This window comes from Miscanthus floridulus, chromosome 19 (genome assembly GCF_019320115.1).
Source record: "Miscanthus floridulus cultivar M001 chromosome 19, ASM1932011v1, whole genome shotgun sequence".
Classification (NCBI taxonomy): domain Eukaryota; kingdom Viridiplantae; phylum Streptophyta; class Magnoliopsida; order Poales; family Poaceae; genus Miscanthus; species Miscanthus floridulus.
Genome location: NC_089598.1, coordinates 52,439,125 through 52,465,121, shown reverse-complemented (window position 1 = coordinate 52,465,121; position 25,997 = coordinate 52,439,125). Strand labels below are relative to the sequence as shown.

The window sequence follows — 25,997 nt, the reverse complement described above, 5'->3', positions numbered from 1 at the left end:
CATCTAAATTGAGAAGCTGAGAAAAGAATAAAGGCATGCCACACACGCGCGCCGCCGCCGCCGCCGGCCAGGCCGGGCCATGGGCGTGGGCGCTGGCGCGGGCCGAGCCGTGGTGAGGCAGGCGGGCGGGCATGGCCAGTCTTTTGCCACTTAAATCCTCAATATCACAGGAGTTTCGCTCTTTGATAGTGGAGGCGAATAGACTGCGTCAGTTACCGTACCTTCTGCTTCCCGTCTCCTCGGATTCTCCGCTGCCTTCGTCTCCTTTCCCGGGTCGCAGCCATATATCCGTCAGTTCAGATCCCGTCTTCCATAGAATACCGCTCCCGAGAGAATCCGCAGCCCTCTGTCTTCCCCGTCTCGTACCTCTGTGCACATGAAGGATCGGGAGAGCAGGTGCCTCCAGAACCCTCGTCCGCAAGAGATTGCCTATAGAACCGCAACCTACCTTCTTCCTGGTGATTCGTTCGTGGGACTGCGCTGCGAACATCGTCCTGCACCGACTGTGGTCCGGACTTCGAGCAACGCACTATGTCGACTAGTGCGAATGGAGCCTCCGATGCCCTCAGCATGGGACCCTCCGCTGGGTACTCTCTAATCTCTATGATTACTGTACTCACTGGTATTGTATTCGTTTGTATGTCATCTATGCATGCTGTAGTGTTCATTAAAGAGATACACATGCACATATATGCCATCACGAACCTACTGATGTTATTTCTCTGGATTAAACTGATAATGAAAATGCCTAAATTTCTAACATGAGCATCATCCAGGTCACGAGGTCGGCCACACCGAGCCTGTCGACCACCCGCCATCCTCTAGAACTGGAAAGGAAGCAAACAATGGCAACGGTGCGAACGTGAACAAGAAGAAGAGCGATGATGAAGACAAGAACAAGATGGCGGACTCACCACCGCAATCTCCAGAGTATAGCGACACGGAAGAAGTCCCCTCACCTACTCTGGCGGCTCCGCAAGCTCCTCCTAGTCCTAAACATAGGGTCCAGAAGACCGAGGAGGCTTTTGTGGCAGCGAGGACTCCTACTGCGGCCACCAAAGCTCCCAAGAAAGTCGAGCAAGTCATCGCCAGTCCAATCCACCATGCTGGGCCAGTGGTAGCAGTAGGGGTCACGGGTTCCACGAGGACGCCACCTGAGACATAGCAGATTGCTCGTCATGGCCATGCCCATGAAGACGATTACGGCTACCCTAACCCTAGTGCTTCTTCCACTGTGGTGGCGGTGGCGGCTGCCAACAACTTCTGTGGAGATCATGAGCATGGTGATGCTCATCATGCTCATGCATACGTTGGCAAGGATGATCGCAAGACTACAGGCAGAACACGGCAGTGATGATGTGAGCAACAAATATACTGCATGCTGCGCTGTGTTTGTTTGCCCCCTTTTTTTGCGAGCAGTGTTTATTTGCCACTTGTTACTTGTTGCGTCTGTTCTGTAAAAATGATATGGCATCGTAGTTATGTTCTGCGCTAGTGGCTGTCTTCTAATTATGCGCTGTTTCACTGTGACGAATTCTATGATTGTTTGATAAACCATAGTGTCACTACTATAGAAACTATTTTTAGGGGTGGCTCATAACCCTTTGTAGGGGCGGTTTGGCCAGTTGCCCCTACCGAACCGTCTCTATAAATCATACATTTGTAGGGGCGGTTCTCAGGTCTCCCGTATTACCAGCCGCCCCTATAAATATATTTATAGGGGCGGCTCGTATTACCAGCCGCCCTTACAAATAGATTTGTAGGACGGCTGTAGTACTAGCCGCCTCTATAATATCTATTTGTAGGGGCGGTTCAATACAGAATGAACCACCCCTACAGTATGTTTTTCCGCAAAAAAAAATTCAAATTTACAATTCAAATTCGATCAGAACACTGTTTGTTTCTGCATATTCCATTCAACGTTCGTGTTGCCGAACGCCCCGTGACCAATGTTCCGAACCGCGTTCGCGTTGCCGAACACCCCGCGACCAACGTTCCGAACTGCGTTCACGTTGCCGAATGCCCCGCGACCAGCGTTCCGAACCCCTTAGACTATAAGCACAAGAGTATTATATAAACTACAATTACAAGTCCAATTCACAAGAATATATACAATCCATCATTAAATATACAAATTCCATACACATTGTTATCAATGTCCTAGAGCTAGCCTTTCTGTCTCACAAAGGTGTTGGTACTGAGGATTTGTACCTAAGTCAGACTCTCGGTCATGGTAGGCACCTTTGACATGTACAATCTGGTCCAATATGAAGTTGCAAAGGTCGCCGACAAGCTCTAAGAGTTGGTCATCCTTGTATGGGTCTTTTTTCATTAATTTCTCTTCTTTCCACTACAAGAGAACAAGTTTCGGTTTAGTATTTCATACCATGTACGAAGTTTTTATACTACAGGTGAAGAGGTTCAAACTTACCCTTAAGGGGTATCTCCTGTAGGCACCGGTGGTACTCATCATAGAACATATATAGTATCCACAATGTACACCCCCAGTCTTCTGCTTGGGGCACTGTGTGTTTTGCATATGAAAATGTTAAGTAATGCTTTTGATAGCCATGTAATGGAGTACTGAAGAAGTAAGTTACACTTACCGCACATAGTATTTTTATAGCCAGCTTTTCCTTCCTTGCTGGATCATGCCTTCCATGATTATTAGTGACATAGAACCTAAATGCCCAGTTTGAATTATTTTAGCAAATATAACTTGTTAGTATCCAAAAGTGAACGTTACAAGTATATATACAAACATATAAGCTAATGAGGATTGTCGATATGTATACGTCTTGAGAATCGATATGAAGTCTTTGTATGTCATCGGGTCCCTATGTATTGAATCAAAGACCCATGCCATGCTCCTCCTGACATCGACGGCTATACAAATCCAGTGGTTGCTACATGGATTTAATCATAGAACTAGATAAGCTCTTTTGCATCGAATAAAATATATCAAACAAAGCTTTAAGTATAGAGTTGAACTTACTCAAAGTTGTATGGTAGCCATATAGTAGAGTGTTGTTGGAGAGTTTTGAAAGCCAGGGCAATGTATGCCACAACCTTAAGGGACTCTTCCCTTAGTTTCACCGTACGGATGTGCTCTTTCTCCCGAAGAGTCTTTGCAGCAGCTAGCTCTTTGGCATCCAATTTCCACTGTTTAGGGTAATTAAAATTTTTTGGGCTATAGCTTGAGGGTCTAGATACCCAGCTTTCACACTTGGTATTTGTTTGACAATGTGCAATTGCATTCTACAAATCACGGTGTGGGTTAGTTACAATAAAATTCAAAGATTACATTCATATCATATTGGGAGGAGAAGGACTTACAGGCACCATGTGCGAATTAGATTCATCTCCATTTCTCCTAGGTGAAAGCATGTGTGCATGTCATTGAAGTCAAAGACAATTTTCTTGGCTAGGCTTCCAAATGTGCCGGTGGGGAAGCATGCTTGTATGAGGTCTATGCTCGTTGGGAGAACACGCAAGTACCAATCATGGAACCTTCTCATTCCAAGAGGTAGGCGCTGGATGTCCCGGTTTGGTAGGAAGGGCTTGCCTCTTTCATATGTTTTCAGGCAATCCTTTGACCATTTGATGGCATCAATATTTGGATACTGCTTTGCAATTTGGTGGAGTTTGCTAGTGACGGCCTCCTTAGAACCCCATGATGGGACTTTTTTAACTTGGTTCTTAGGCTTGAACTGGTCATGGGAATACCACTTGGACACTGATGAGACGTCTTTCATCGGAACATAAACTGGCCTTTTGGTGATTGGATGCTTCTTTTGAAGTTCCCATTTAGGCACGTCCTCATCTTCTTATGCATCACCTTCTTCAGGAGGCACTCGTTGTTCATGTATCAGCTATGCTTGTTGAGAAGACTGTGGCATCTCATCATGCACTTGCTCGGTATGAGCTAAAGAAGGTTGAGGCATCTCATCAGACACATGCTCTCTAGGAGGCAGGGAAGAATGTGGCATCTCAGGAATGTGGTGGTCATGAGATGGTGAAAATATCTCCCCGACCTCAACAACTTGCTCCAAATTTGGGAGAGGGGGAGGCAAAGAAGAAGCAATTAATATAATGTCCCATTTGTGCCAGAGGATGAACTGCCCCATAACGTCTCCAAGTAACACCAGCCCCTCGGGAGTTGTGAAGTCTATCCTCCACTACATGAACTCGGCCTTCACAGTATGCACCTCAACCCTAGTGTAGTCCGGTGGTATCTTATTATTGTGGTGTAAGCCACCAGGAGGATGTGCCACACCCGTTGCCACCTCCATCACAGTGTTCTACCAACCATTGAGAAACACCAAGGTGCAACTAGTTGGTTCTCGTATGTGATTGACGGGGGTTGTGGCTGTAGTGGAACCTTGGCTGCTAGGAACTTTCGAAGGGCTACCAACTACTGCCAGTTCTCCCGGCGGCGTCACTAATATCCATGGCTCCATAGACAGTCCTTGCTCCTCCAGCGCCTTCACAACTAGAGCCTTCACTTGGAGCTCAAGATTAGTCTCCTGATCTCTGCCATATTTCTTGTACATGTGCCTGTCCTCTTCGAATCCTTGCCTCCAGGTCATCCTTTTCCCTAGCCCCCTGGTGCAGCCTATGTGCTCCTTGTTTCCCAAGCCAAGGCTAAGCTTGTCCCTCTCTCTAGAAAGATTGAATGAGCCCTTCTCATTGTCTTCAGCATATTTCAGTATCCTTAATACTGCCTCTTGGGTCTCCGACTACCGCCGGATGATTCTGTACTCCTCGCATATATCCAATTCCTTGAGCGTACCTTCAAATTTATCACATCGATATTCCCAGCAGCTGCAGCCTCTTCATCCATCTTCCTAAACTGCTCTTCCTTAGCATAGTAGCCACCGGGGCCTAGATGATGGTGGTGTTTGTTACTCTTCGCTAGCTCGGTGTTATGGGCACTGAGCTCCAATGCCTCCGGTGAAGTCTTTTAAGCCACGAGCTCCTCCCATTAACTAGGAGTTATTTTGCCGAACTCATTGAAGGGAGTTAACCCCTTTTGGATATACTTTGTGTTGAGCTCCAACCTCTAATGTCGGAATGACTCTCCCATCATCCTAAAAGCATTTTTTACCAGTTCATGCTTACCCTTCGGAAATCTAAAATTAAGCTTCAACTGCCTATCCCATAGTTCATTCTTTTTATTCTCTAGTACCCCTTTCCAGTTAGGGATTGCTGGGTTTAATTTATCTCTTACTAGGGCCCTGATCGCATTACAGAATCGTCCTCTTAATTCCTTTGGCTCAAGGATCTCCCCTGCTGGCTCGACCTCTGTTATCACATAGCATGCCTTATCTAGATATAGATTTCCTTTTCTATCTCCTCGTTTCCTCTTAGGCTTGGTAGTCGTGGTTGTGTCATGAGGTTTTGGAGCAGAGGCATCATGTTCCATCTCTGTGGCTGTTGCCTCTGCTCTCCTTTCCTCTACTCCATCTTGTCCAGCGAGATGTCGCGGACGTCGACATCGTCTTTTCTGAGTTTCAGGAGGGACCTGTATATACGACAGGTCAAAGTGTTATCAGAGGTAACATCGCCAAAGCTTTAGCAAAATTTACAAGCTACGGCTTTTTCCCTACCTCCTCGTTCGGGTCAAAATCCTTGTCCAAATGTTCCTCCATTGGCCTCCTAGTTTCACATGGGAAAGGATCATCGGGACTTACATATCCCTCTTCTAAGTCATCATCATCATCATCCTCTTCTTCTTCGCCTTCAGCAGCCTCTCCTGCTCTTCCTTCTGCTCCCCCTTCCTCCTCGTCACACTGCTCCTGAGTAAGCATCACTTCTAGATCCTTTTCTAACTCATTATCGAACTGCTCCTGAGTTAGCTGGTCCTCTAGTGGTTGCTCCTCATAGGTTGGCTGCTCATCATGCTCGGGGCATCGGGTTGCACTGTCTAGTGTTCGTGACATTATTTCACGCTTTGTTCTAATAGATGCAAAGAAGTGTGCTTTAGGTACGCGAGAAGGTATAAGAAATAAAAAAGGTCTATAAACCAAACTAGTCCTATAAAACAATAATCTATAAAAAAATGAGTAGTAGAGGCCTCAGAAACATGTCAATCATCATTTGATCATGAACTTGGAGCATCAAGGCATCATAACAGAGAAGAGTGGAGAAGGTAATGTAGGGGCGGCTGCTAATGATGCCAAGTTCCTCACAAAGTTCTTGATCATCAGCTCATATTCCATATAATGTATAGACTTGGACAATTTTATCATCAGCAAAACAAAGGAGAGGAGAGGGGAGATTTGGCAAAAAAAGCAACAGCTGCTTAACAAACATAGAGAGGAAAAGGTGTAAAAAAAGCAGCTACTGCTTCCCAAACATAGAGGATAGGAAAAATAGCCAAAAAATAGTTGACTGCTGCCACATGGTTGGTAGACCCCTGCAGATCAAAATCTAGTAACTTAGATGTGGTACATAATGGATTAGAGTAGAGGAGGAGTAATAGTAGATAGAGTAATAGTAGAGGAGGAGTAGAGAAGTGAGCCACTTAGTAGTATAGGGAAGTGAGTAGAGTAGCAGCCAGCAGCTAGGGAAGAGAGTAGAGTAGCAGCCAGCTAGTAGGAGTAGGAGTAGCTAGTAGTAGCAAGTAGAGTAGTAGTAGTTCAGTAGAGTAGAGTTGTAGTAGTAGTTCAGTAGAGTAGTAGTAGTAGTTCAATATAGTAGGCAAGTGAATACACATGCATGCAAACTGCTACAATGAGATTAGTAGTAGTAGTAGTAGTAGTAGTAGTAGTAGTAGTAGTAGTAGTAGTAGTAGTTCAGTACAGTAGTTCAGTAGAGTAGTAGTAGCAGCCAGTAGCTAGCAGTATCAACACACATGCATGCAAACTGCTACAACCAATATAGCTTAGGCAGGTGAAATCAACTAATAAATAAATAAAACTACTTGCAACCTAAAAAGATGACCAAAATTAATGCAAATGACAAAGTTCAGAACCTAAGCTAACTGCATGTGCTTGCTGCCACCACCGAACAAAGGAGGTCAAACAAATGTAACCTGGTACACTTTTCATAGAAAAACAAACAAAAAGATATGAAAAAATGCAATAGCTATAAAATTCGAAGGATAATAAGTTAAATGTATGCAGATAATAAACTCTGTTTGAAAGTTTAAATAAATAAGTTAATGAAATATGCTTCATGAAATCTAACTTCTAGACCCCCAAGCCAGTGAATAAACATCAAGGGAAATGTATTTTATTTCAAAATACATCATTATCCGACCTTTCAAGAATAAATTAGCTTAGTGTGACAGATATCATGTGCATGAATCAAAACATATCAAATAGCATATAAAGAGTACAATTATGAAATTTGTATAATGATGCATTTCCAAGTTCCCATTTTTGTACAACAACAATTCTTAACATTTCAACTAGCACATCAGCACCATCAAAGTTAATAAAAAACACAGGATCCCAATTTCTAGTAAATATTCCATCAGAGTATCACATCAGCATGTGAAGTTTCATTGGATTATCACAAAACTATGTTGGTACAGTTGGAATTTGGATGACCCCTTTGCAATAATCAAAAAAGTTTGTGCTTTGTTCTGGCTCGGGGAATTTATAATTCCATCAGATCATGCCACAAGCTGAATGCATGTAGAGTGGATTATCACAACCACAATGCTGGGATAGTTTTGTTTAGACCAGTTTTGGATCCCCAAGGATGGGACCATGATATTGGGTTCGATGCCATAAATTTTGAAGCATCTCAAGAGTTGAAAAAGAATGTCTCTGGAGCAATTACAGGACAAATGAGAAAGGACAAGGAAGACATGTATATCCATTTAGAATGTTCAGTAAGTTACAATGCTCAGAGAGGCTGCTCCTTGATGCGGGGTATGGATATACAAATGGCAAGCAGAGATTTGGTCTGTACCATTCACGGGGATGCCAAGTTCCGCAATCTGCCTTGGAACACTACTGGAGGTGGCATTTCTGTTACTAAGTTTGGCAACAAATACTTTGCTGGTGCCAAGTTAGAAGACTCTGTTACCATTGGGAAATGGGTTAAACTAGTAGCCAACGCCGGTAGAATGGCTGGCTGTGGGCAATGGCACATGGAGGTGGTGTGGAGATAACAGCAAGGGGGAAAGATTACCCTATGAGGGAAGAGTGTGTCACGGCAATAGTCTTTGCTTTGTCATTTGAAAAGGAAACTGTAATACAAGTGTCACTTTGTCGATATGGAAAAAGAAATCCTCCACATAAGAACAGATTGATCATAAATAACGAAGTTAAAAGCACCCAGTAACTCTGTAGCGACAAGATGAAAAAGGGTAATTTATGGAACAGTCTAAGCCTCCAAACTTGATTTCTAGCATCAGCACAGTCAAGTTATCCATATTGACAGAAATGTGATTTCAATCTACAATCATGTTGTTCCCAACATCAACTGGTATACCACTACCCTCTCAGAAAAAATGGACACCACTACTAGTAAACAGAGAATCATGACATGACGTTAAATGGTTGATAAAGCACTCATGACAACAAGCAAGATTTTCCCTAATATGAAGTGCATGCTAGATTGCTAGCTTTGACAAATGTGTAACTTCAAAGTGTTGAGCTAATGCGCTATGTGCAGGTCGATGAAATCCATGTTCAGGCAATTGGGATCAGAAATAGAGAAACAACTCAATTAGCATATGTATGCATCTGATTATGGTTATGAAACTACATTCTACAATGTCATACGAACTCAAACAAATTTAGAAGGCATCCTTTCCAGCAAGATCCCTAAAATTAGTTCACAAGTTTCATTTGACAATACTGATGACTGCTCATGGACAAACTAAACCTCCTAAATCAGGGAATGCAGCAGTACTAGACAACTACATGTTGCAGAAACATTCATCACCTAATGCTATTGAGATTCGAAGCATGTAATTATAGAACCAAGGTACTACTACCAGATAAACTTCTCCAGCAGGGATCATTTGCAAAAACAAGCAAAGCAGAGTAGAATTTAGTTTGTTGGAACGTAGTTCTTACCTAGGCCTGGGTGCAACAGGTTCCATGTGAGGAGGTAGCGGCTAGAGCCTATCTGTGGCAGTGGCGCCTCAGGCATGTTCATGAGCTCATGCTGGTTGGCCTCGTAGTCCACCACTCTACGCTCGGGGATGTTCACGCCGAAGAGCCGGTGGTAATGGTCGAAGTAGACCACATCTGGGTTCGCCGAGCTCATGGTTAGGGTTAGCTATAGGCACGGCTTGACAAGAGCCCGAGAGTTCTCCACCTCCCTATAGGCCGGTGTAGTGTGAAGAGCCCGCAGCTGGGCGCCGTAGCCGGCCCGCGCGTCGAGAACCACGGTCGGGCGGGTTGCAACGGCAAGAGCGGCCGCCGTGGTCGGCAGGCGGGCGGGGGAGGAGGATGAGAAGGGGAGGGGTTGGGGATCTAGGCCGCTACGTCGGGAGAGGTCCGAGGGTGTAGAGAGGGGGCACGGGCGTCGGGACAAGTCCAGGAGGTGGTGTCGGCGGGGCACCGAGGAAAAAGTGGGCAGCTTGACGGCGCCGGAGGAAGAAGAGAGCGCCCTACAGGTTTCACCCGTGCGCCCTTGTATTTATACTCAAGACAATTTATAGGGGCGGTTCCTAATCCAGCCGCCCCTACAAATGTATTTGTAGGGGCAGTTCCTGATCCAGCCGCCCCTACAAATGCTTTTGTAGGGGCGGTTCCTGAACCAACCACCCCTACAAATATTTTCTATTTTTTAAAATTATTAATTCTATATTTTTATATCACAAAAACACAAAGTAATATAAAAACAATTGTATATATGCACAAATATAATATTTTGTCTTATTCTATATATGTAGAAATAAATATAAAAACAATTGTAGTCAAAACAATATAGAAAACAAAAAAACAAAAATTAAAAATTTGAATTTTAAAACTTCGACTATAATTTTATGATATTCAATGAAATAAAATGAAAATATTGTAAACATAAAAGTTATAGAACTCATCAAAAACCCTAGCGCCGTCGGCCAGTCAAAAACCCTAGGGCGAGGAGCACGCGCGCGGGTGCGGGGAGGGGGTGTGGGTGTCAGGACAGGTCCGGGAGGCAGCGTCGGCGGGCAGCCTGACGGCGTCGGAGGAAGAAGAGAGCGCCCAACAGGCTAACACCCGTGCGCCCTTGAATTTATACTCGGGACGATTTCTAGGGGCGGTTCTTGATCCAGCCGCCCCTACAAATGTATTTATAGGGGCGGTTCCTGATCCAGCCGCCCCTACAAATGCATTTGTAGGGGCGGTTTCTGATCCAACCGCCCCTACAAATATTTTATATTTTTTTAAATTATTAATTCTGTATTTTTATATCATAAAAACACAAAGTAATATAAAAATAATTGTGTGTATACACAAATATAATATTTTATATTATTCTATATACGAAGAAATATATATAAACAATTGTAGTCAAAACAATATAGAAAACAAAAAAAATAAAATTTTGAATTTTAAAACTTCGACTACAATTTTATGATATTAAATGAAATAAAATGAAAATGTTGTAAACATAAAAGTTGTATAACTCATCAACATGTACAACTTTTATTTTGATCATCTTGTCATGTGACTTTGTTTGAATGATTCAAAATTTGAAATTCAAACAATTTCAACTTGAAACAATATTTTGAAAGAGTAAATGATTTCAGATAAAAAACTCATGAATACAAAAGTTGTAGAACTCATCAATATATACAACTTTTATTTTGATCATATTTTCATTTGACCAAATTTGAACAGTTGAAATTTTAAATTTCAATAAATGGCAACTTCAAACAAGATTTTAAAACCTTAAATGATTTCAACAATAAAAGTCGTGAACATAAAAGTTGTTGAACTCATCACTATCTACAACTTCTATTTTGGTCACTTCTTCATGTGATAAAGTATTAGTAAACATTGTTCATAAATTCACATATAACTCATAGTTTCATGAACTATACGAGAAACATGTTGATTTGTGAACAATGTTTATTATCACTTTGTCAGATGAAGAAATGAGCAAAATAAAAGTTGTAGATCTTGATGAGTTATACAACTTTGGTATTCATCACTTTTTCAGCTGAAATTATTTAATGGTTGAAAATCTTGTTCGAACTTATCATTTTTTTTAAATTTGAAAATTTGAAGTGCTCAAACTTTGTTAAATGAAAAGAATGACCAAATTAACACACTAACTTGATAGGGCAAGATTTTAGAAAATTTTAGGAAAAAATCATCACTTTGGAGTTAGTATGAGGGAGAAAGACTAGTTACAAATTTTACCCAGAGATTAAAAAGAAAAATCACAACTGTTCATGATGATCAATGATGAACAAGTGTGATTTCTCTTTTTAATATGTGGCTGAAACTTGTAACAAGTTTTTCTCCCTCATACTAACTCCAAATGTGATGGTTTTTTCCTAAAATTTTCTAAAATCATGCTCTATCATTTTAGTCTAGTCATCTATCTTTATCACTAATTTTGAACAATTCAAATTTTAAATTTCAAAAAATGACAGCTTCAAACCTAATTTTCAAACACTAAATGATTTCAGCTGTAAAGGTGATGAATATAAAAGTTGTATAACTCGTCAAGATCTCCTACTTTTATTTTGGTCATTTCTTCATTTCATAAAGTGTTAAGTGATTTCAAATAGATTCATCCGGATGTTGCAACGGGTAGTCTCACACACATGCATAAATGTAGTCTCACACACATACAAAAATATGTAGTCTTACACACATACATAAATATATAGTCTCACATGCATACATAAATGAAGTCTGACAAACACACACTTACATAAATACTCCACGTTCAACAACTAGCTAGCTCGCTGTAACAACTTTCCCCTTGACACCTTTTCATTCCCATGACAATATGTCTTTGGGTAGGTTCTTTTCCACAACACTGATCTTCTTAGGAAAGTCTGTGAATAGTGGCATCTCATCGTAGTTATTGTAAGCTTCAACATCATCCATGCCATCAACTCCAATAATGTGTTGTTTCCCGGAGGCAACCACATGCTTTGTCTTCTTCTTCGGGGGGAGGTTACTTTGTGGGTTAGACATATAGAAAACTTGTGCGACATGTGAAGCGAGCACCCAAGGGTCATCTTGGTAGCCTAGATTCTCGAGGTCCTAGACTCTCAATCCAATCTCGTTCAGTTGGTGTTGTTTGATCCAACAGCATCGAAATAGGGCCACCGTTATATCCCTTCTATATTCAAGTTCCCATATCTCTTCAATGATGCCAAAGTATTGGATCTTTCGCCCCAATCCATCGAGCGCCTCTATTCGAACGCCACTGTTTTGGTTTACATATTTACTATCCTTTGCGTGGGTATAGTACGTATACCCATTGATGTCATAAGCATTCTAAGATGTCACTTGTCTTGATGGCTCCTCCACCAGCCTACTGATGGCAATAGAGTCTATGATTTCTCTAGGCGGTATGTTTTGGTCCTTCAACCATGTAGTTAGTCATTGCTTGTGTTGTTTCAGGACCCAATCATCCGAACGGCCATTTCTCTCTGCCATAATGATAGCCAAGTGTTCATCAATGTACGGTTGCATCAGTTGTGAACTCTGCAAGACACTGTAATACGCCCGACTCACCTCTTTGTAATCATGGTCGATGAACACTTTTCTACCATTGGTGCCCTTCGCAGATAGCCTACCCTTGTGACGAGAATCGGGTTTACCAATCCCTTTCTATACTTTTCGGTACTCTTGACAGCACTCGATGACTTCTTTAGTACTGTAACCCTCTATCATGGAGCCCTCTGGGTATGCTCGATTATGCATTTTTCGACTTAGAACCAACATGAACCACTCATAGTACCACATTTCATGCAAGTAGCAAGGGCCCAGCACCTGTATTTGATGAACCATGTGAATCATGAGATGTGGCACTATATCAAAAAAAGCAGGAGGTAAACACATCTCCAATTGGTTTTGTGTCTCCACCACAAATTCATGTAGGTCACTCAGCTCTTGCTTGCCAATCATCTTCTATGAGATCTTCAAAAAGAAGTAGCACATGTAGGTGATGGCCATTTTCAAGAACTCTGGCTTTATAGCCCTAATTGCAATAGGTAGAAACACTGTCAGCATCACATGGCAATCGTGAGCCTTGTAGTGTGTTATTGACAAGTCCTTCATCGACACTAGCTTCTTCACATTTGCTGAAAACCCAGTCAGGACTTTAACCCCCCTTAGGAAAGTTCATATAGCCCTCTTCTTGTCTGGTGTTAGGTTGAAGCACGCCGCGAGTAGAGTGTATTTTCCATTAGCCTTAGGTACCGGGTGAAGCTGTGGCATCACGTTTAGCTGCACCATGTCTTTCCGTGCTTTCAGACCATCCTTTGACTTGTCTGTGTCCATCAAAGTAGCAATGAGACTCTCAAATACATTCTTCTGCACGTGCATAGCATCAATGGCATGGGGGACCTCCAAGTCTGGCCAATAAGGCAGATACTGAAAGAAGATCGATTGTTTCTTGAAAGGTACGCCTTCGACAGGAGGTGTGTGTAACACCCAAAAATTTTCATTCTTTTAAAATAAGTAAATTTGATTCAATTATGTTATTAAGTGTGCATTCAAATATAGGAAATTAAATTTTTTTGGGAAATTAAAATAAAATATAAGGTTAGTAACCTTTTGATGCATTCATGTTGCTGCATTTAATTTATTGTGATGTCTGGTTTTGACCTAAATGCCAAAATGATTCAAAAACCCTTTGAAAATGAAATTGGAAATTTCATTTGGAAAAAGAAAAGGAAATTCATTTTCTCTCCCCTCCCTTCTTCAGTTTCGGCCTGCTGGCCTTTTTCTTTCCCCGCTGGCCCAACTTGCTCTGGCCACTGGCCCGCCTTCGCCCCTTCCCCCGCTTCCTTCCTGGGCCAGCCCAGCTCGGCCAGGCAACCATTGCCGCACCCTCCTCCTTCTCTCATCCACGCTGGCCCAGCCGCTGACCGCCCAGGCCAATGCGTCAGCACCGTCCCCCTCCTCCTGCAACCACAGCGCCCGGTCCGAGTACAACTGCCACCGTTCCATAGCCACGTCCGCGTCATGGGAGCGCCCCTCCCCCGCGTCCCTACCTCTACAAAAAGGAAGCCCCACCTGAGCCACTTTCCCCTGCTATTTCCCTGCTCCCTTTCCGCACTCGCTCGAGCCGAGGAAGTCACAACCGCGCAGCACCGGAGAAGCGCCAGGATCTGCCCACCGCACCTCCATGCGGATTGCCAGCCCCGAGCCGCCTCAGCCTCCGTTTTCCCACAGTGAGAACCCCTTCCTCCCCTCTTTCTCCTCGTGCTGTTACTTGCTTGTTTCATGGCCCGTAAACCCCATTTCACGTGCGCCCGTGAGCTCTCACCGCTAGCCATGGCCGCCCCCACGCCAACCGCAACCTCCAGTCGCGCTCTAGGCCTAGACGAGTTCGCCTGTTTCCCCTCTCTCCCGGTGCTCTCAGTTCATTGAACCATGGACCGTAGCCCCCGAACCGAGCACTCCGGCGAGCTCCACGCCGCCATCCATGGAACACCGCCGCCAGAGCCACTATTCCGGCCAACTCTTTCTCTCTCACTCCCATCTATTCTTAGCCGTCCGTTCTTGATCCAACGGCTTAGCCGTCGGTTTTGCTAAAGAGACCCTGAGCTTTTCTAAGTCCTAACCCGTAGTCCAAAGCACATTTCCAGAGTATGCTTTCTCCTTTTGAAAACGTAAAGTATATTGTTTTAGTCCAAAATACGTTTTCAGTATTTACAGAAATGCCATTGCACTGTGTTGCTTATAAAATCATCGTTATAGCTCCGATTTGACCCATTCAAATCGTGTTAGGTTCGCAATTAAGTTCTCTACTTGTTAATGCCACTGTTAACCCTATTTGCAACATTTAAATTTTGAGATTAGATTTAGTTAAATAAATTGCTATAGGAAATTCCGTTTAAATCATAACTTTCGCATTTTAACTCCATTTTCCGTGAACTTCGCGTTGACGTGATCATAGCGAGATATAGAATCTTTTCATAAATATTTATCTTGTTTTCTATACTACTGGTGTACTGTTCTAACTGTAGGATTGTTTGCTTTGCATGAATGCCTTTGGAATGTTGTATGTTGCCATGTTGGTCGCGTTCAGACGATGAGGAGAACGTTGGAGACCAAGAGTTCTTCGACAACCAGCAGGATCAACAGGAGTTTGCTAACCAAGGCAAGTATAGCATGGGTCTACCTTGATGTCCTATTCACTTTAATCATTCACTCATGTGCATGTGTCTAACTTTGATAACCATAAGGACATCCTAGTTATTTGATGACATGTTTCCTTGACTCCTATGGGTTAATTGCATATGGGTAGATTGCTAGCGCTCTAAGTGAACATGATCTATACAATGGTTAATGGTTCTATGGAACTAAAGGTAAAACATGCCTTATAACAACTGATCCATAGGGCGAAGGTACAAATGAGTTTGATCATGATGCCCTAAGCCCTCCATAAGGACTTATCTGTCGGCAAAAGCTGGGACTGACAGTGCAACCGTGAGAGTCATATGGCTCTGACTTTAGCTTAGTAATAGGATCTTTTCTAGCTTGTTAGAGGTTACCTTTATGGTGCAAAAGAGGCTTGCCACATTGGGTATAGGGTTGCCTCTGTTCCTATGTGTATAGCTGCGATGGATATGTGCCATAGGAAAGGGGGGTTCCTACATCTGCCTACCGAGGAAACCTAGTGGCCCTAACTTGTTAGAGAAACCTATGAAATGGCTTCATAGTGTACCATGCCCGCTCACCTTGGTAGTGATATGGGAGTAATTAACCCGGGCATATGGGAATCATGACTCACGGTGAATGTGCACCACCTTTGTAGAGGGTTACAAACTATTATAACAGCCGTGCTCATGGTCATGAGCGGCCCAGAAAACTCACAGAATAATTGGTTACTCATTGTTGTTCATTTATGATGGTATATGATGATAATATGATCCAAACAATTCTGATATCTGATTATGTGGGTTTAAATGGGAGCTTAAGCATAACTTGATAATACTTGATAATAAAATCTTGACATACTAAAAGTGCTAACTGCAGTAAACCAGTGTCATCCTTTTTGAGCTACATAACCCCATGTTATCTTGTTAAGTACGAGAAGTACTTACACTTGTTTACTTTCTATATTTGGATAAAAATCCTGGATGGGTAATAGATGACAACGTGTATGAGGAGTTTCCTGAGGACTTTTAGGCTTGTGGTCAACTAGTTGACCATCCCTGTGATGGAGTTTGATGAGAGAGTTATCTTTTTATCTTCCGCTGTGTTGTGTAAGACTATGTGATATTATTAATTGTGATGTAAGATACACCGTGATGATACTTTTTATAATTTGTCAACTTATGTGTGTGACTGATCCTTGGGCACACATGAGTTTAGTGCATTCAATTTTATCTATAAAATTGGGTGTGACAAATTGGTATCAGAGCCGTGTTGACTGTAGGACGCAAGCCTAGTTAGAAATGGTCGTTTTAGCATCTTTGCTCCTCTGGTTTCATGCTTATAGTCTCATTCTTATTATTTTATTAAAATATTTATGCATTTCATACCTTAATCTATTATATAAAATTATTGATTCTAATTCTATCTTACTTTAAATCTATAGATGTCTCGTAACCCGAAGGCTACCCGCCTCAGCACTGTAGGCTACCTCGCCATGTTCACCCCCCTTACTCCACAGGCGGAGAAGGAGATTGTGATCATCTTCGACGATGAGGAGATGGTTACCCTGACACCTGCACCTGCTCCTACTCCAGCTGTTTCACTTGTCTATCCTACTGTAGCTACCCCAGCAGAGTCATCAGCTACTTCACCTACACCTGTGCCATCCCCAGCTGTCCCTGTGGTGGATGAGGAGATAGACTGGAAGTGCAAGTACTACTTCAAGCCAGCCCCGGAGATGGCCTACTACCACACCCTCCTTACTCATGTGCTGGATGACTACTACCCTGATCTGCATGCCTCCATCAGCTATCATAGTGTAGAGTACCATCATCCTTTGGAGGCAACCTTTTGGAAGGTAGAGCTGGTTGTCACTGCTTGGAATGATATAAAGAATGGACATGAGGTGGAGACTGTCCACCGTGCCACTGCCAGAAGGGCCCACGCATTAGATGGCATGGAAGATGCAGCGCAGGACGCCTACATCTACTACCATGGTCGCCGTTTTGAGGCCATGAAGGAGGATCATCTTAAGTACCTTCCTCGCAATGATCATGAGGGTAACTAGCAAGTCCTGGCACCACTAGAAAGTGACCCAACTCTAGAAGCAACAGTGCAACATGTCCATGTCATGCAGGGGGTAGATGAAGAGGTCAAGGGAGACCTGCGTGCATCACAGAGGGCCGAGAGACGTCTCTAAAAGCAAGTTGATGAACTACGTGCTCAACTTGGGCTGCCACCGATCTACAAGAAGAAGCGCCGGTCGTTCACCATGATTGACACTGCCCCATAGGTGTTAGGTGCCTTGTTTAATGTTACAACGTTGTTAGTTCGAGTGTCATGTCTAGTCTTGTCTTGTCATGTGAACTTTAGTGATTAGATGTTTATGATTGTGAACTTGGATGACTTGGAGTTTGGTTGTTTGCTGGAAGTTTGTGGGCATATCCAAAAATTCCATAGATTTGAACCTTAAGTTTAGATGTGTTCTTAATGTAAATGGGTTTGCTTTATCTTATCTCTGTTGTGCTGTTTTCTGGACCAGCCTATGTTCTTTATCTTGTATCTCGAGGTCTGGGCTGTCAAAAATTCTGAAATTTTTGTGGATATAACTAGACTTCCGTATCTTTCAAATGTCTCTAGAATCAAGTCAATAGCTATTCAGGTTTGTGAGATCTAGCTGTCATAAGTTGATGTTCCTGCACAGACTAGAACCCAGAACAAATTCGGTTTAGCGCTGTTTTTGACCATGTGTATGTCAGAATCTATAAAAGTGTTCTAAATAAAAGTTGTAGCTGTTCTCCTAAGCTTTCCAACCATTCTTGGTACACCTCTGTTGGATCTCTGAAACTCGAGTTATGACAGATTTACTGAACTGCTGTATTTGAATCTTGTCTAGAAAATTTTCAGCATTGTTCCTTATCCTTATAAGCTCTCTATAAATTGGAAATCTCTAAAATTTTGCGCATTTGTTGGGAAGCAGATGGCCACAAGAGGAGGAAGAGGCAGAGGCCATGGTCGTGGACATGATGCTCTCATAAATCCACCACCACCGCCAACAGTGACCATGGAACAATTGATGGGAATGCAAGCGCAGTTGATGCAAGCCATGATGCAACGCTTGGATAACGAACCGGCAAGATGACCACCGCCTGTTTAGGTCAGAGATAAGCGTGGAGAGTTTAAGAAGGGTCGCCCTCCGGTGTTCACCCATGCCTCAGATCCTTTGGAGGCAGATGATTGGTTGCGTGCTGTGGAGAAGCAACTTAACATAGCACAATGCAATGATCTTGAGAATGGTACTCTTTGGTTCGGAAAAAGGATATGTGTACCTGAAGTGAAGGCTATCTGTGATGCAATTCTGCAAGGGGCCCATGAGTCTGCTTATTCTATACATCCCGGAAGTACGAAGATGTATTTGGATCTCAAAGAGAAGTATTGGTGGTATGGTTTGAAGAGAGATGTGGCAGAGTATGTGGCTTTGTGTGACACTTGTCAAAGAGTGAAAGCTGAGCATCAAAGACCTGCAGGATTGCTACAACCAATGAAGATTCTTGAATGGAAATGGGAAGAAGTTGGTATGGATTTTATTGTAGGTTTGCCCCGCACTCAAAGAGGTTATGATTCAATATGGGTAATAGTGGATCGACTCACCAAGGTTGCTCACTTTTTATCAGTCAAGACTACCTATTCAGGTGCAAGGCTAGCAAAGTTGTACATGGAAAGAATAGTGTGCTTACACGGTGTTCCCAAGAAAATTGTGTCGGATAGAGGAACTCAGTTTACATCATAATTCTAGTAGAAAGTACATAGATCTTTAGGGACAAAGTTGAATTTCAGTTCTGCTTACCACCCACAAACTGATGGACAGACTGAAAGGATCAACCAGATTTTGGAAGATATGTTGAGAGCTTGTGCACTGCAGTATGGTACTAGTTGGGACAAGAGTCTTCCATACGCGGAGTTCTCGTACAACAACAGTTACCAGAAGAGTCTCAAGATGGCACCTTTTGAGGCGCTGTATGGACGTAAATGTAGAACGCCTTTGTTCTGGAATCAGACTGGGGAAACTCAAGTGTTTGGACCTGATGTCCTTAGAGACGCAGAAGAACAAGTGAGGATGATTAGAGACAACTTGAGAGTGGCTTAGTCTCGATAGAAGAGTTACGCTGATACTCGCAGAAGAGAGCTGACTTTCGAAGTTGGAGATTATGTGTACTTGAAGGTGTCACCAATGAGAAGTGTGAAAAGATTCAATATGAAGGGAAAGTTGGCACCGAGGTATATTGGACCTTTCAAGATCCTAGATAGACATGGAGAAGTAGCCTATTAGTTAGAACTGCCTGAGAGTTTGTCAGGTGTGCACGATGTGTTTCATGTTTCACAATTAAAGAAGTGTTTGCGAGTACCAGAAGAGCAGATTCCTTTAGAAGAACTTGCTGTTAAGGAAGATCTCACATATGAAGAGTATCCGATAAAGATCTTATAGACGGCAGAAAGAGTTACAAGGAGCCGAGTGATAAAAATGTGCTAGGTACAGTGGAATCGGTATACAGAGGATGAGGCTACTTGGGAAAGAGAAGAGGAGTTGCGAAAGTCTTATCCCCAACTGTTTGAGTAAGCAATCACCCAAATCTCGAGGATGAGATTCATCTTAAGGGGGGTAGAATTGTAACACCCAAAAAATTTTATTCTTTTAAAGTAAGTAAATTTGATTCAATTATGTTATTAAGTGTGCATTCAAATATAGGAAATTAATATTTTTTGGGAAATTAAAATCAAATATAAGGTTAGTAACCTTTTGATGCATTCATGCTGCTGCATTTAATTTATTGTGATGTCTGGTTTTGACCTAAATGCCAAACTGATTCAAAAACCCATTGAAAATGAAATTGGAAATTTGATTTGGAAAAAGAAAAGGAAATTCATTTTCTCTCCCCTCCCTTCTTCAGTTTCGGCCTGCTGGCCTTTTTCTTTCCTCGCTGGCCCAACTTGCTCTGGCCGTCAGCCTGCCTTCGCCCCTTCCCCCGCTTCCTTCCTTGGCTGGCCCAGCTCAGCTAGGCAGCCGTTGTCACGCCCTCCTCCTTCTCTCATCCACGCCAGCCCAACCGCTGACCACCTGGGCCCACGCGTCAGCACCGTCCCCCTCCTCCTGCAACCATAGTGCACGGTCCGAGCGCAACTACCGCTGCTCCATGGCCACGTCCGTGTCATGGGAGCGCCCCTCCCCCATGCCCCTGCCTCTACAAAAAGGAAGCCCTGCCCGAGCCACCTTTGCCTGCTATTTCCCCGCTCCATTTCCGCACTCGCTTAAGCCGAGGAAGTCACAACCGCGCAGCACTGGAGAAGCGCCGGGATCCGCCGACCGCACCTCCACGCGGATTGCCATCCCTGAGCCGCCTCAGCCTCCATTTTCCCCATGGTGAGAACCCCTTCCTCCCCTCTTTCTCCCCGTGCTGTTACTTGCTTGTTTCATGGCCTGTAGACCCCGTTTTGTATGCGCTCGTGAGCTCTCACCGCTGGCAATGGCTGCCCCCGCACCAACCGCAACCTCCGGTCGCGCTCTAGGCCTAGACGAGTTCGCATGTTTCCCCTCTCTCTCCCGGTGCTCTCGGTTCATCAAACCATGGACCGTAACCCCCGAACCGAACACTCCGGCGAGCTCCACGCCGTCGGCCATGGAGCACCGCCGCCAGAGCCACTGTTCCGGCCAACTCTTTCTCTCTCCCTCCCATCTATTCTGAGCCGTCCGTTCTTGATCCAACGGCTTAGATCATTCGATACCCCTTCGCGTGTCGGTTTTGCTAAAGAGACCCTGAGCTTTTCTAAGTCCTAACCCGCAGTCCAAAGCACATTTCTAGAGTATGCTTTCTCCTTTTGAAAACGTAAAGTATAATGTTTTAGTCCAAAATATGTTTTCAGTATTTACAGAAATACCATTGCACTGTGTTGCTTATGAAATCATCGTTATAGCTCCGATTTGACCCGTTCGAATTGTGTTAGGTTCACAATTAAGTTCTCTACTTGTTAATACCACTGTTAACCCTGTTTGTAACATTTAAATTTTGAGATTAGATTTAGTTAAATAAATTGCTATAGGAAATCCCGTTTAAATCATAACTTTCGTATTTTAGCTCTGTTTTCCGTGAACTTCACGTTGACATGATCGTAGCGAGATATAGAATCTTTTCATAAACATTTTATCTTGTTTTCTATACTGCTGGTGTACTGTTCTAATTGTAGGATTGTTTGCTTTGCATGAATGCCTTTGGAATGTTGTATGTTGCCGTGTTGGTCGCGTTCAGACGGTGAGGAAACGTTGGAGACTAAGAGTTCTTCGACGACCAGCAGGATCAACAGGAGTTTGCTAACCAAGGCAAGTATAGCATGGGTCTACCTTGATGTCCTATTCACTTTAATCATTCACTCATGTGCATGTGTCTAACTTTGATAACCATAAGGACATCCTAGTTATTTGATGACATGTTTCCTTGACTCCTATGGGTTAATTGCATATGGGTAGATTGCTAGCGCTCTAACTGGACATGATCTATACAATGGTTAATGGTTCTATGGAACTAAAGGTAAAACATGGTTTATAACAACTGATCCATAGGGCGAAGGTGCAAATGACTTTGATCATGATGCCCTAAGCCCTCCATAAGGACTTATCTGTTGGCAAAAGCTAGGACTGACAGTGCAACCATGAGAGTCATATGGCTCTGACTTTAGCTCAGCAATAGGATCTTTTCAAGCTTGTTAGAGGTTACCTTTATGGTATAAAAGGGGCTTGCCACGTTGGGTATAGGGCTGCCTCTATTCCTATGTGTATAGCCACGATGGATATGTGCTATAGGAAAGGGGGTTCCTACATCTGCCTACCGAGGAAACCTAGCGGCCCTAACTTGTTAGAGAAACCTATGAAATGGCTTCATAGTGTACCTTGTCCGCTCACCTTGGCAGTGATATGGGAGTAATTAACACAGGCATATGGGAATCACGACTCGCGGTGAATGTGCACCACCTCTATAGAGGGTTACAAACTGTTATAACAGTTGTGCTCACGGTCACGAGCGGCCCGGAAAACTCACAGAATAATTGGTTACTAATTGTTGTTCATTTATGATGGTATATGATGATAATATGATCCAAACAATTCTGATATCTGATTATATGGGTTTAAGTGGGAGCTTAAGCATAGCTTGATAATACTTGATAATAAAATCTTGACTTACTAAAAGTGCTAACTGCAGTAAACCAGTGTCATCCTTTTTGAGCTACATAACCCCATGTTATCTTGTTAAGTACGGAAAGTTCTTACGCTTGTTTACTTTCTATATTTGGATAAAAATCCCGGATGGGTAACAGATGACAACGTGTATGAGGAGTTTCCTGAGGACTTTTAGGCTTGTGGTCAACCAATTGACCATCCCTATGATGGTGTTCCATGAGAGAGTTATCTTTTTATCTTCCGCTGTGTTGTGTAAGACTATGTGATGTTATTAATCGTGATGTAAGATACACCGTGATGATACTTTTTATAATTTGTCAACTTGTGTGTGTGACTGATCTTTGGGCACACATGAGTTTAGTGCATTCAATTTTATCCTTAAAATTGGGTGTGATAGTGTGCTTCTATCTCTGTTCGTCCCATCTGGATTCTTCTTTCCATAGACGACACGTATGTTTTTCACCATTCTGTACACGTGTTGTCCGTTATGACATCTCTCCGGAGGGGGTTTAATCTTTGGGGTGTTGTCATAAAATCTAGAGAATAATTTGCTATGGTACTTGTGACTTGTCTTTAAAAAGCGCCAGATGCTTAGGTAAACTATCTTCTTGGATGCATCCAGGTACACCCATGTAGTGCCATCAAAGCAAACCAAGCATCCTGTCTTCCCTTTGATCTGTTCAGACAAAGCAAACAGCGTGGGGTAATCATTGGTAGTAACCAATATTATTGCTCTACATATGAAGTCCTCCTTTAAAAACACATCGTACATCTGCTCCCCATGCCTCCATAGCCTCTCCATTTCTTGCATCAAAGGCTCGAGGAACACGTCTATATCAATGCCTAGTTGTTTAGGGCTAGAAATAAGAATAGTGAGGAGAAGGTACTTTCTCTTCTGACACAACCATGTTGGGATGTTGTACATGGTTAAGATCACTAGGTATGTGCTATGGTCGCTCATCCTCTCATTGAAGGGATTCATTCCATTAGTGCTCAAGCCAAACTGTACATTCCTTGGGTCATCGCTGAATTCTTTATGCTTCTCATCAAACCTTTGCCACTGACTACAATCAGCCGGGTGTGCAATCTTATCATCATCCACCTTGCGCTCATCATCCCACCATGTCATGAGTGCGACTTCTTTAGGGTTTAGGAAGATACGTCTCAAGCGGTCGGTCACTGGCAAGTACCACATTACCAAGGCATGAATTCTTCTCTGCTTTGCATCGTTGCCTAATGGAGTGTCCTCTGGGGGCTGAGATTCTTGTACCACCTTTTTTGTACCCTTCTTATTCCTCTTTTCCCCCGTGGAGGCTTCATCCCCATCGTAAATGCCATTGTTCTTGTACCAGCTAGCCCCACACCGAGGACATTTATCTAGTGACTTGAACGTTTCGCCATGAAAAAGTATACAGTGGTTGGGGCATGCATGGATTTTTTCAACCCCCATTGTCAATGGACTTATGACCTTCTTCACTTGGTATGTGCTGGCAGGAACTGATTTTGGTTGTGGCAGCACCCATGATAGGAGATGCAATAGATCATTGAAACTACAGTCTGACTAGCCGTACTTAGCCTTTAGGATAAGCAGCTCAAGCACAAAACGTAGCAATGTCCAATGTGTCGGACAACCCTTTTCCACACCATACACAGTCTCCTTCGATACTTTTGTCATCCTTTTCAAATTTTCTAGACCTTTCGGGCTATTTAGTAAAATCTCTGGTCCAAGGGCTTGAATCATGTCCTCCAAATCATCTTTATCCCCGACACGTGCTCCACCATCATTATTGGCACCACCTTCGTCGTTACCATCGCAACCACCTGCATCACCACCTTGTTCATTGCCAAACTCAAAATCCATTCGTGCATCAAGCTCTGCTGAATATTGGGACAGGGATTCTATGGTTTCGTCGTCGTATTCCTCCTTATCCTCGTCGTTAACAATAATCGTTTCACCATGATGAATCCACACTGTGTAGTCCTCAATAAATCCTTACATAATCAAACATGATCTGATGATAGTCACATTTGTCCATGCCATATGGTTCTTGCAATCTTTATAGGGACAAATAATTGTATCTTTATTCTCTTTCAATGTCGTTGCATGCTTCTTTGTGGCTTCAATAAATTTATCCACCTCTTCACGGAAACCTGCCTTGAACCTTAACGAACCATACATCCAAGAGTTCCTGTACTCCATCTTTTACAACAACAACAAAACAAACATTAAAGGACTACTTATTCAGATATATATAAAAATGAATCAAATTAATAATTACTTGAGAATAATTGTATATACTTCGGATATATATATGAATATAAATCTAATATAATTACATGAAGCATACAAACACACCATGGTAGAGGAAAATTAATTAATGGCCCATTTATCCATAAATAATTAAAATACATATTTATTGATTACAATAAACAATTTCAAAGACAACAATTAGCAACAATTATACTTTACCCAATATGTTTCATACAAACCCTAGTCCAATTTATCAAACATAAATTTATAAAAACGAAATTAATAAAAAACCAAACCCTAGATCTAGATCTACATGCACATGAAACATGCATAAAACTAACTAATTGTTCAATAAAATCAAGAAACATGGACCAAATAAGAGTATGATCTTGTTCACCTCCCTAATTTACCCTAGTACATTTAAAACTTAGGTCTAATTTGCTTCATAAGTAGCTCAAGCACCATAGAAGAGAGAGAAAAACAAAATTTAATTACTCACTAACCAAGCATTAAAACTTCAAAAAAATGTGTGGAATAGCATTTTGTTACCTTCTACTACCTCTCCACTAAAAGATTTGAGACCAAAACCTTCCCCCCTTAGTAGAGTAATTTTTGGGAGGTGGCCAAGGCTTTCCCACCTTTTTTTCACGGGTTAAAGTGAGTGACCCGAGGAGGAAGAAGGTGTTGCAGTTGGTTTATATGTGGGTCATTTGTAGGGGCGGCTAGTGATTGAGCCGCCCCTACAAATCTGAGGTATTTATAAGGGGGCATTTGTAGGGACGGCTCAATCACCAGCTGCCCCTACAAATAGCAACGCTGGGGGCGGCTGGTAAGTGAGCCGCTCCTACAAATCAGACCCATTTGTAGGGGTGGCTCGTATCACCAGCCGCCCCTGCTGTTCCATTTGTAGGGACGGCTGGTGTCTGGGCTCCCGAGCATGCCACTGTAGGGGCGGCTCCATCACCAGCCGCCCCTACAAAAAAAAAATTCATCCCGTTGTGAAAAATCATATTTTACGTAGTGTGTTAATCCATATATTGTACTGTATATATGATCTCGGATGTCGCTTTTAACAACTTCTTCAAGTTCAGATTAGTTGTGTACATTTTGCTCGTCCTTTAATTTTCCGGTTTTCCCTCTGTTTTCCTCTCCGTCAGATTGGTGACAAATGTCGCCAAGCATCTCCAATCCATAACCAAAGTGCGTGCAAATCATTCTTGTTTGTGCTCTACTGGCCTGCCCACGACCAGGACCAAGGAAGAATTAG

The 25,997-nt window shown here is 42.8% G+C and overlaps 1 pseudogene; it reads left to right on the top strand.

Moving 5' to 3' along the window:
• The first annotated feature begins 881 nt into the window (after nt 1-881).
• LOC136526032 (uncharacterized) lies at nt 882-25,997 on the top strand (annotated as a pseudogene).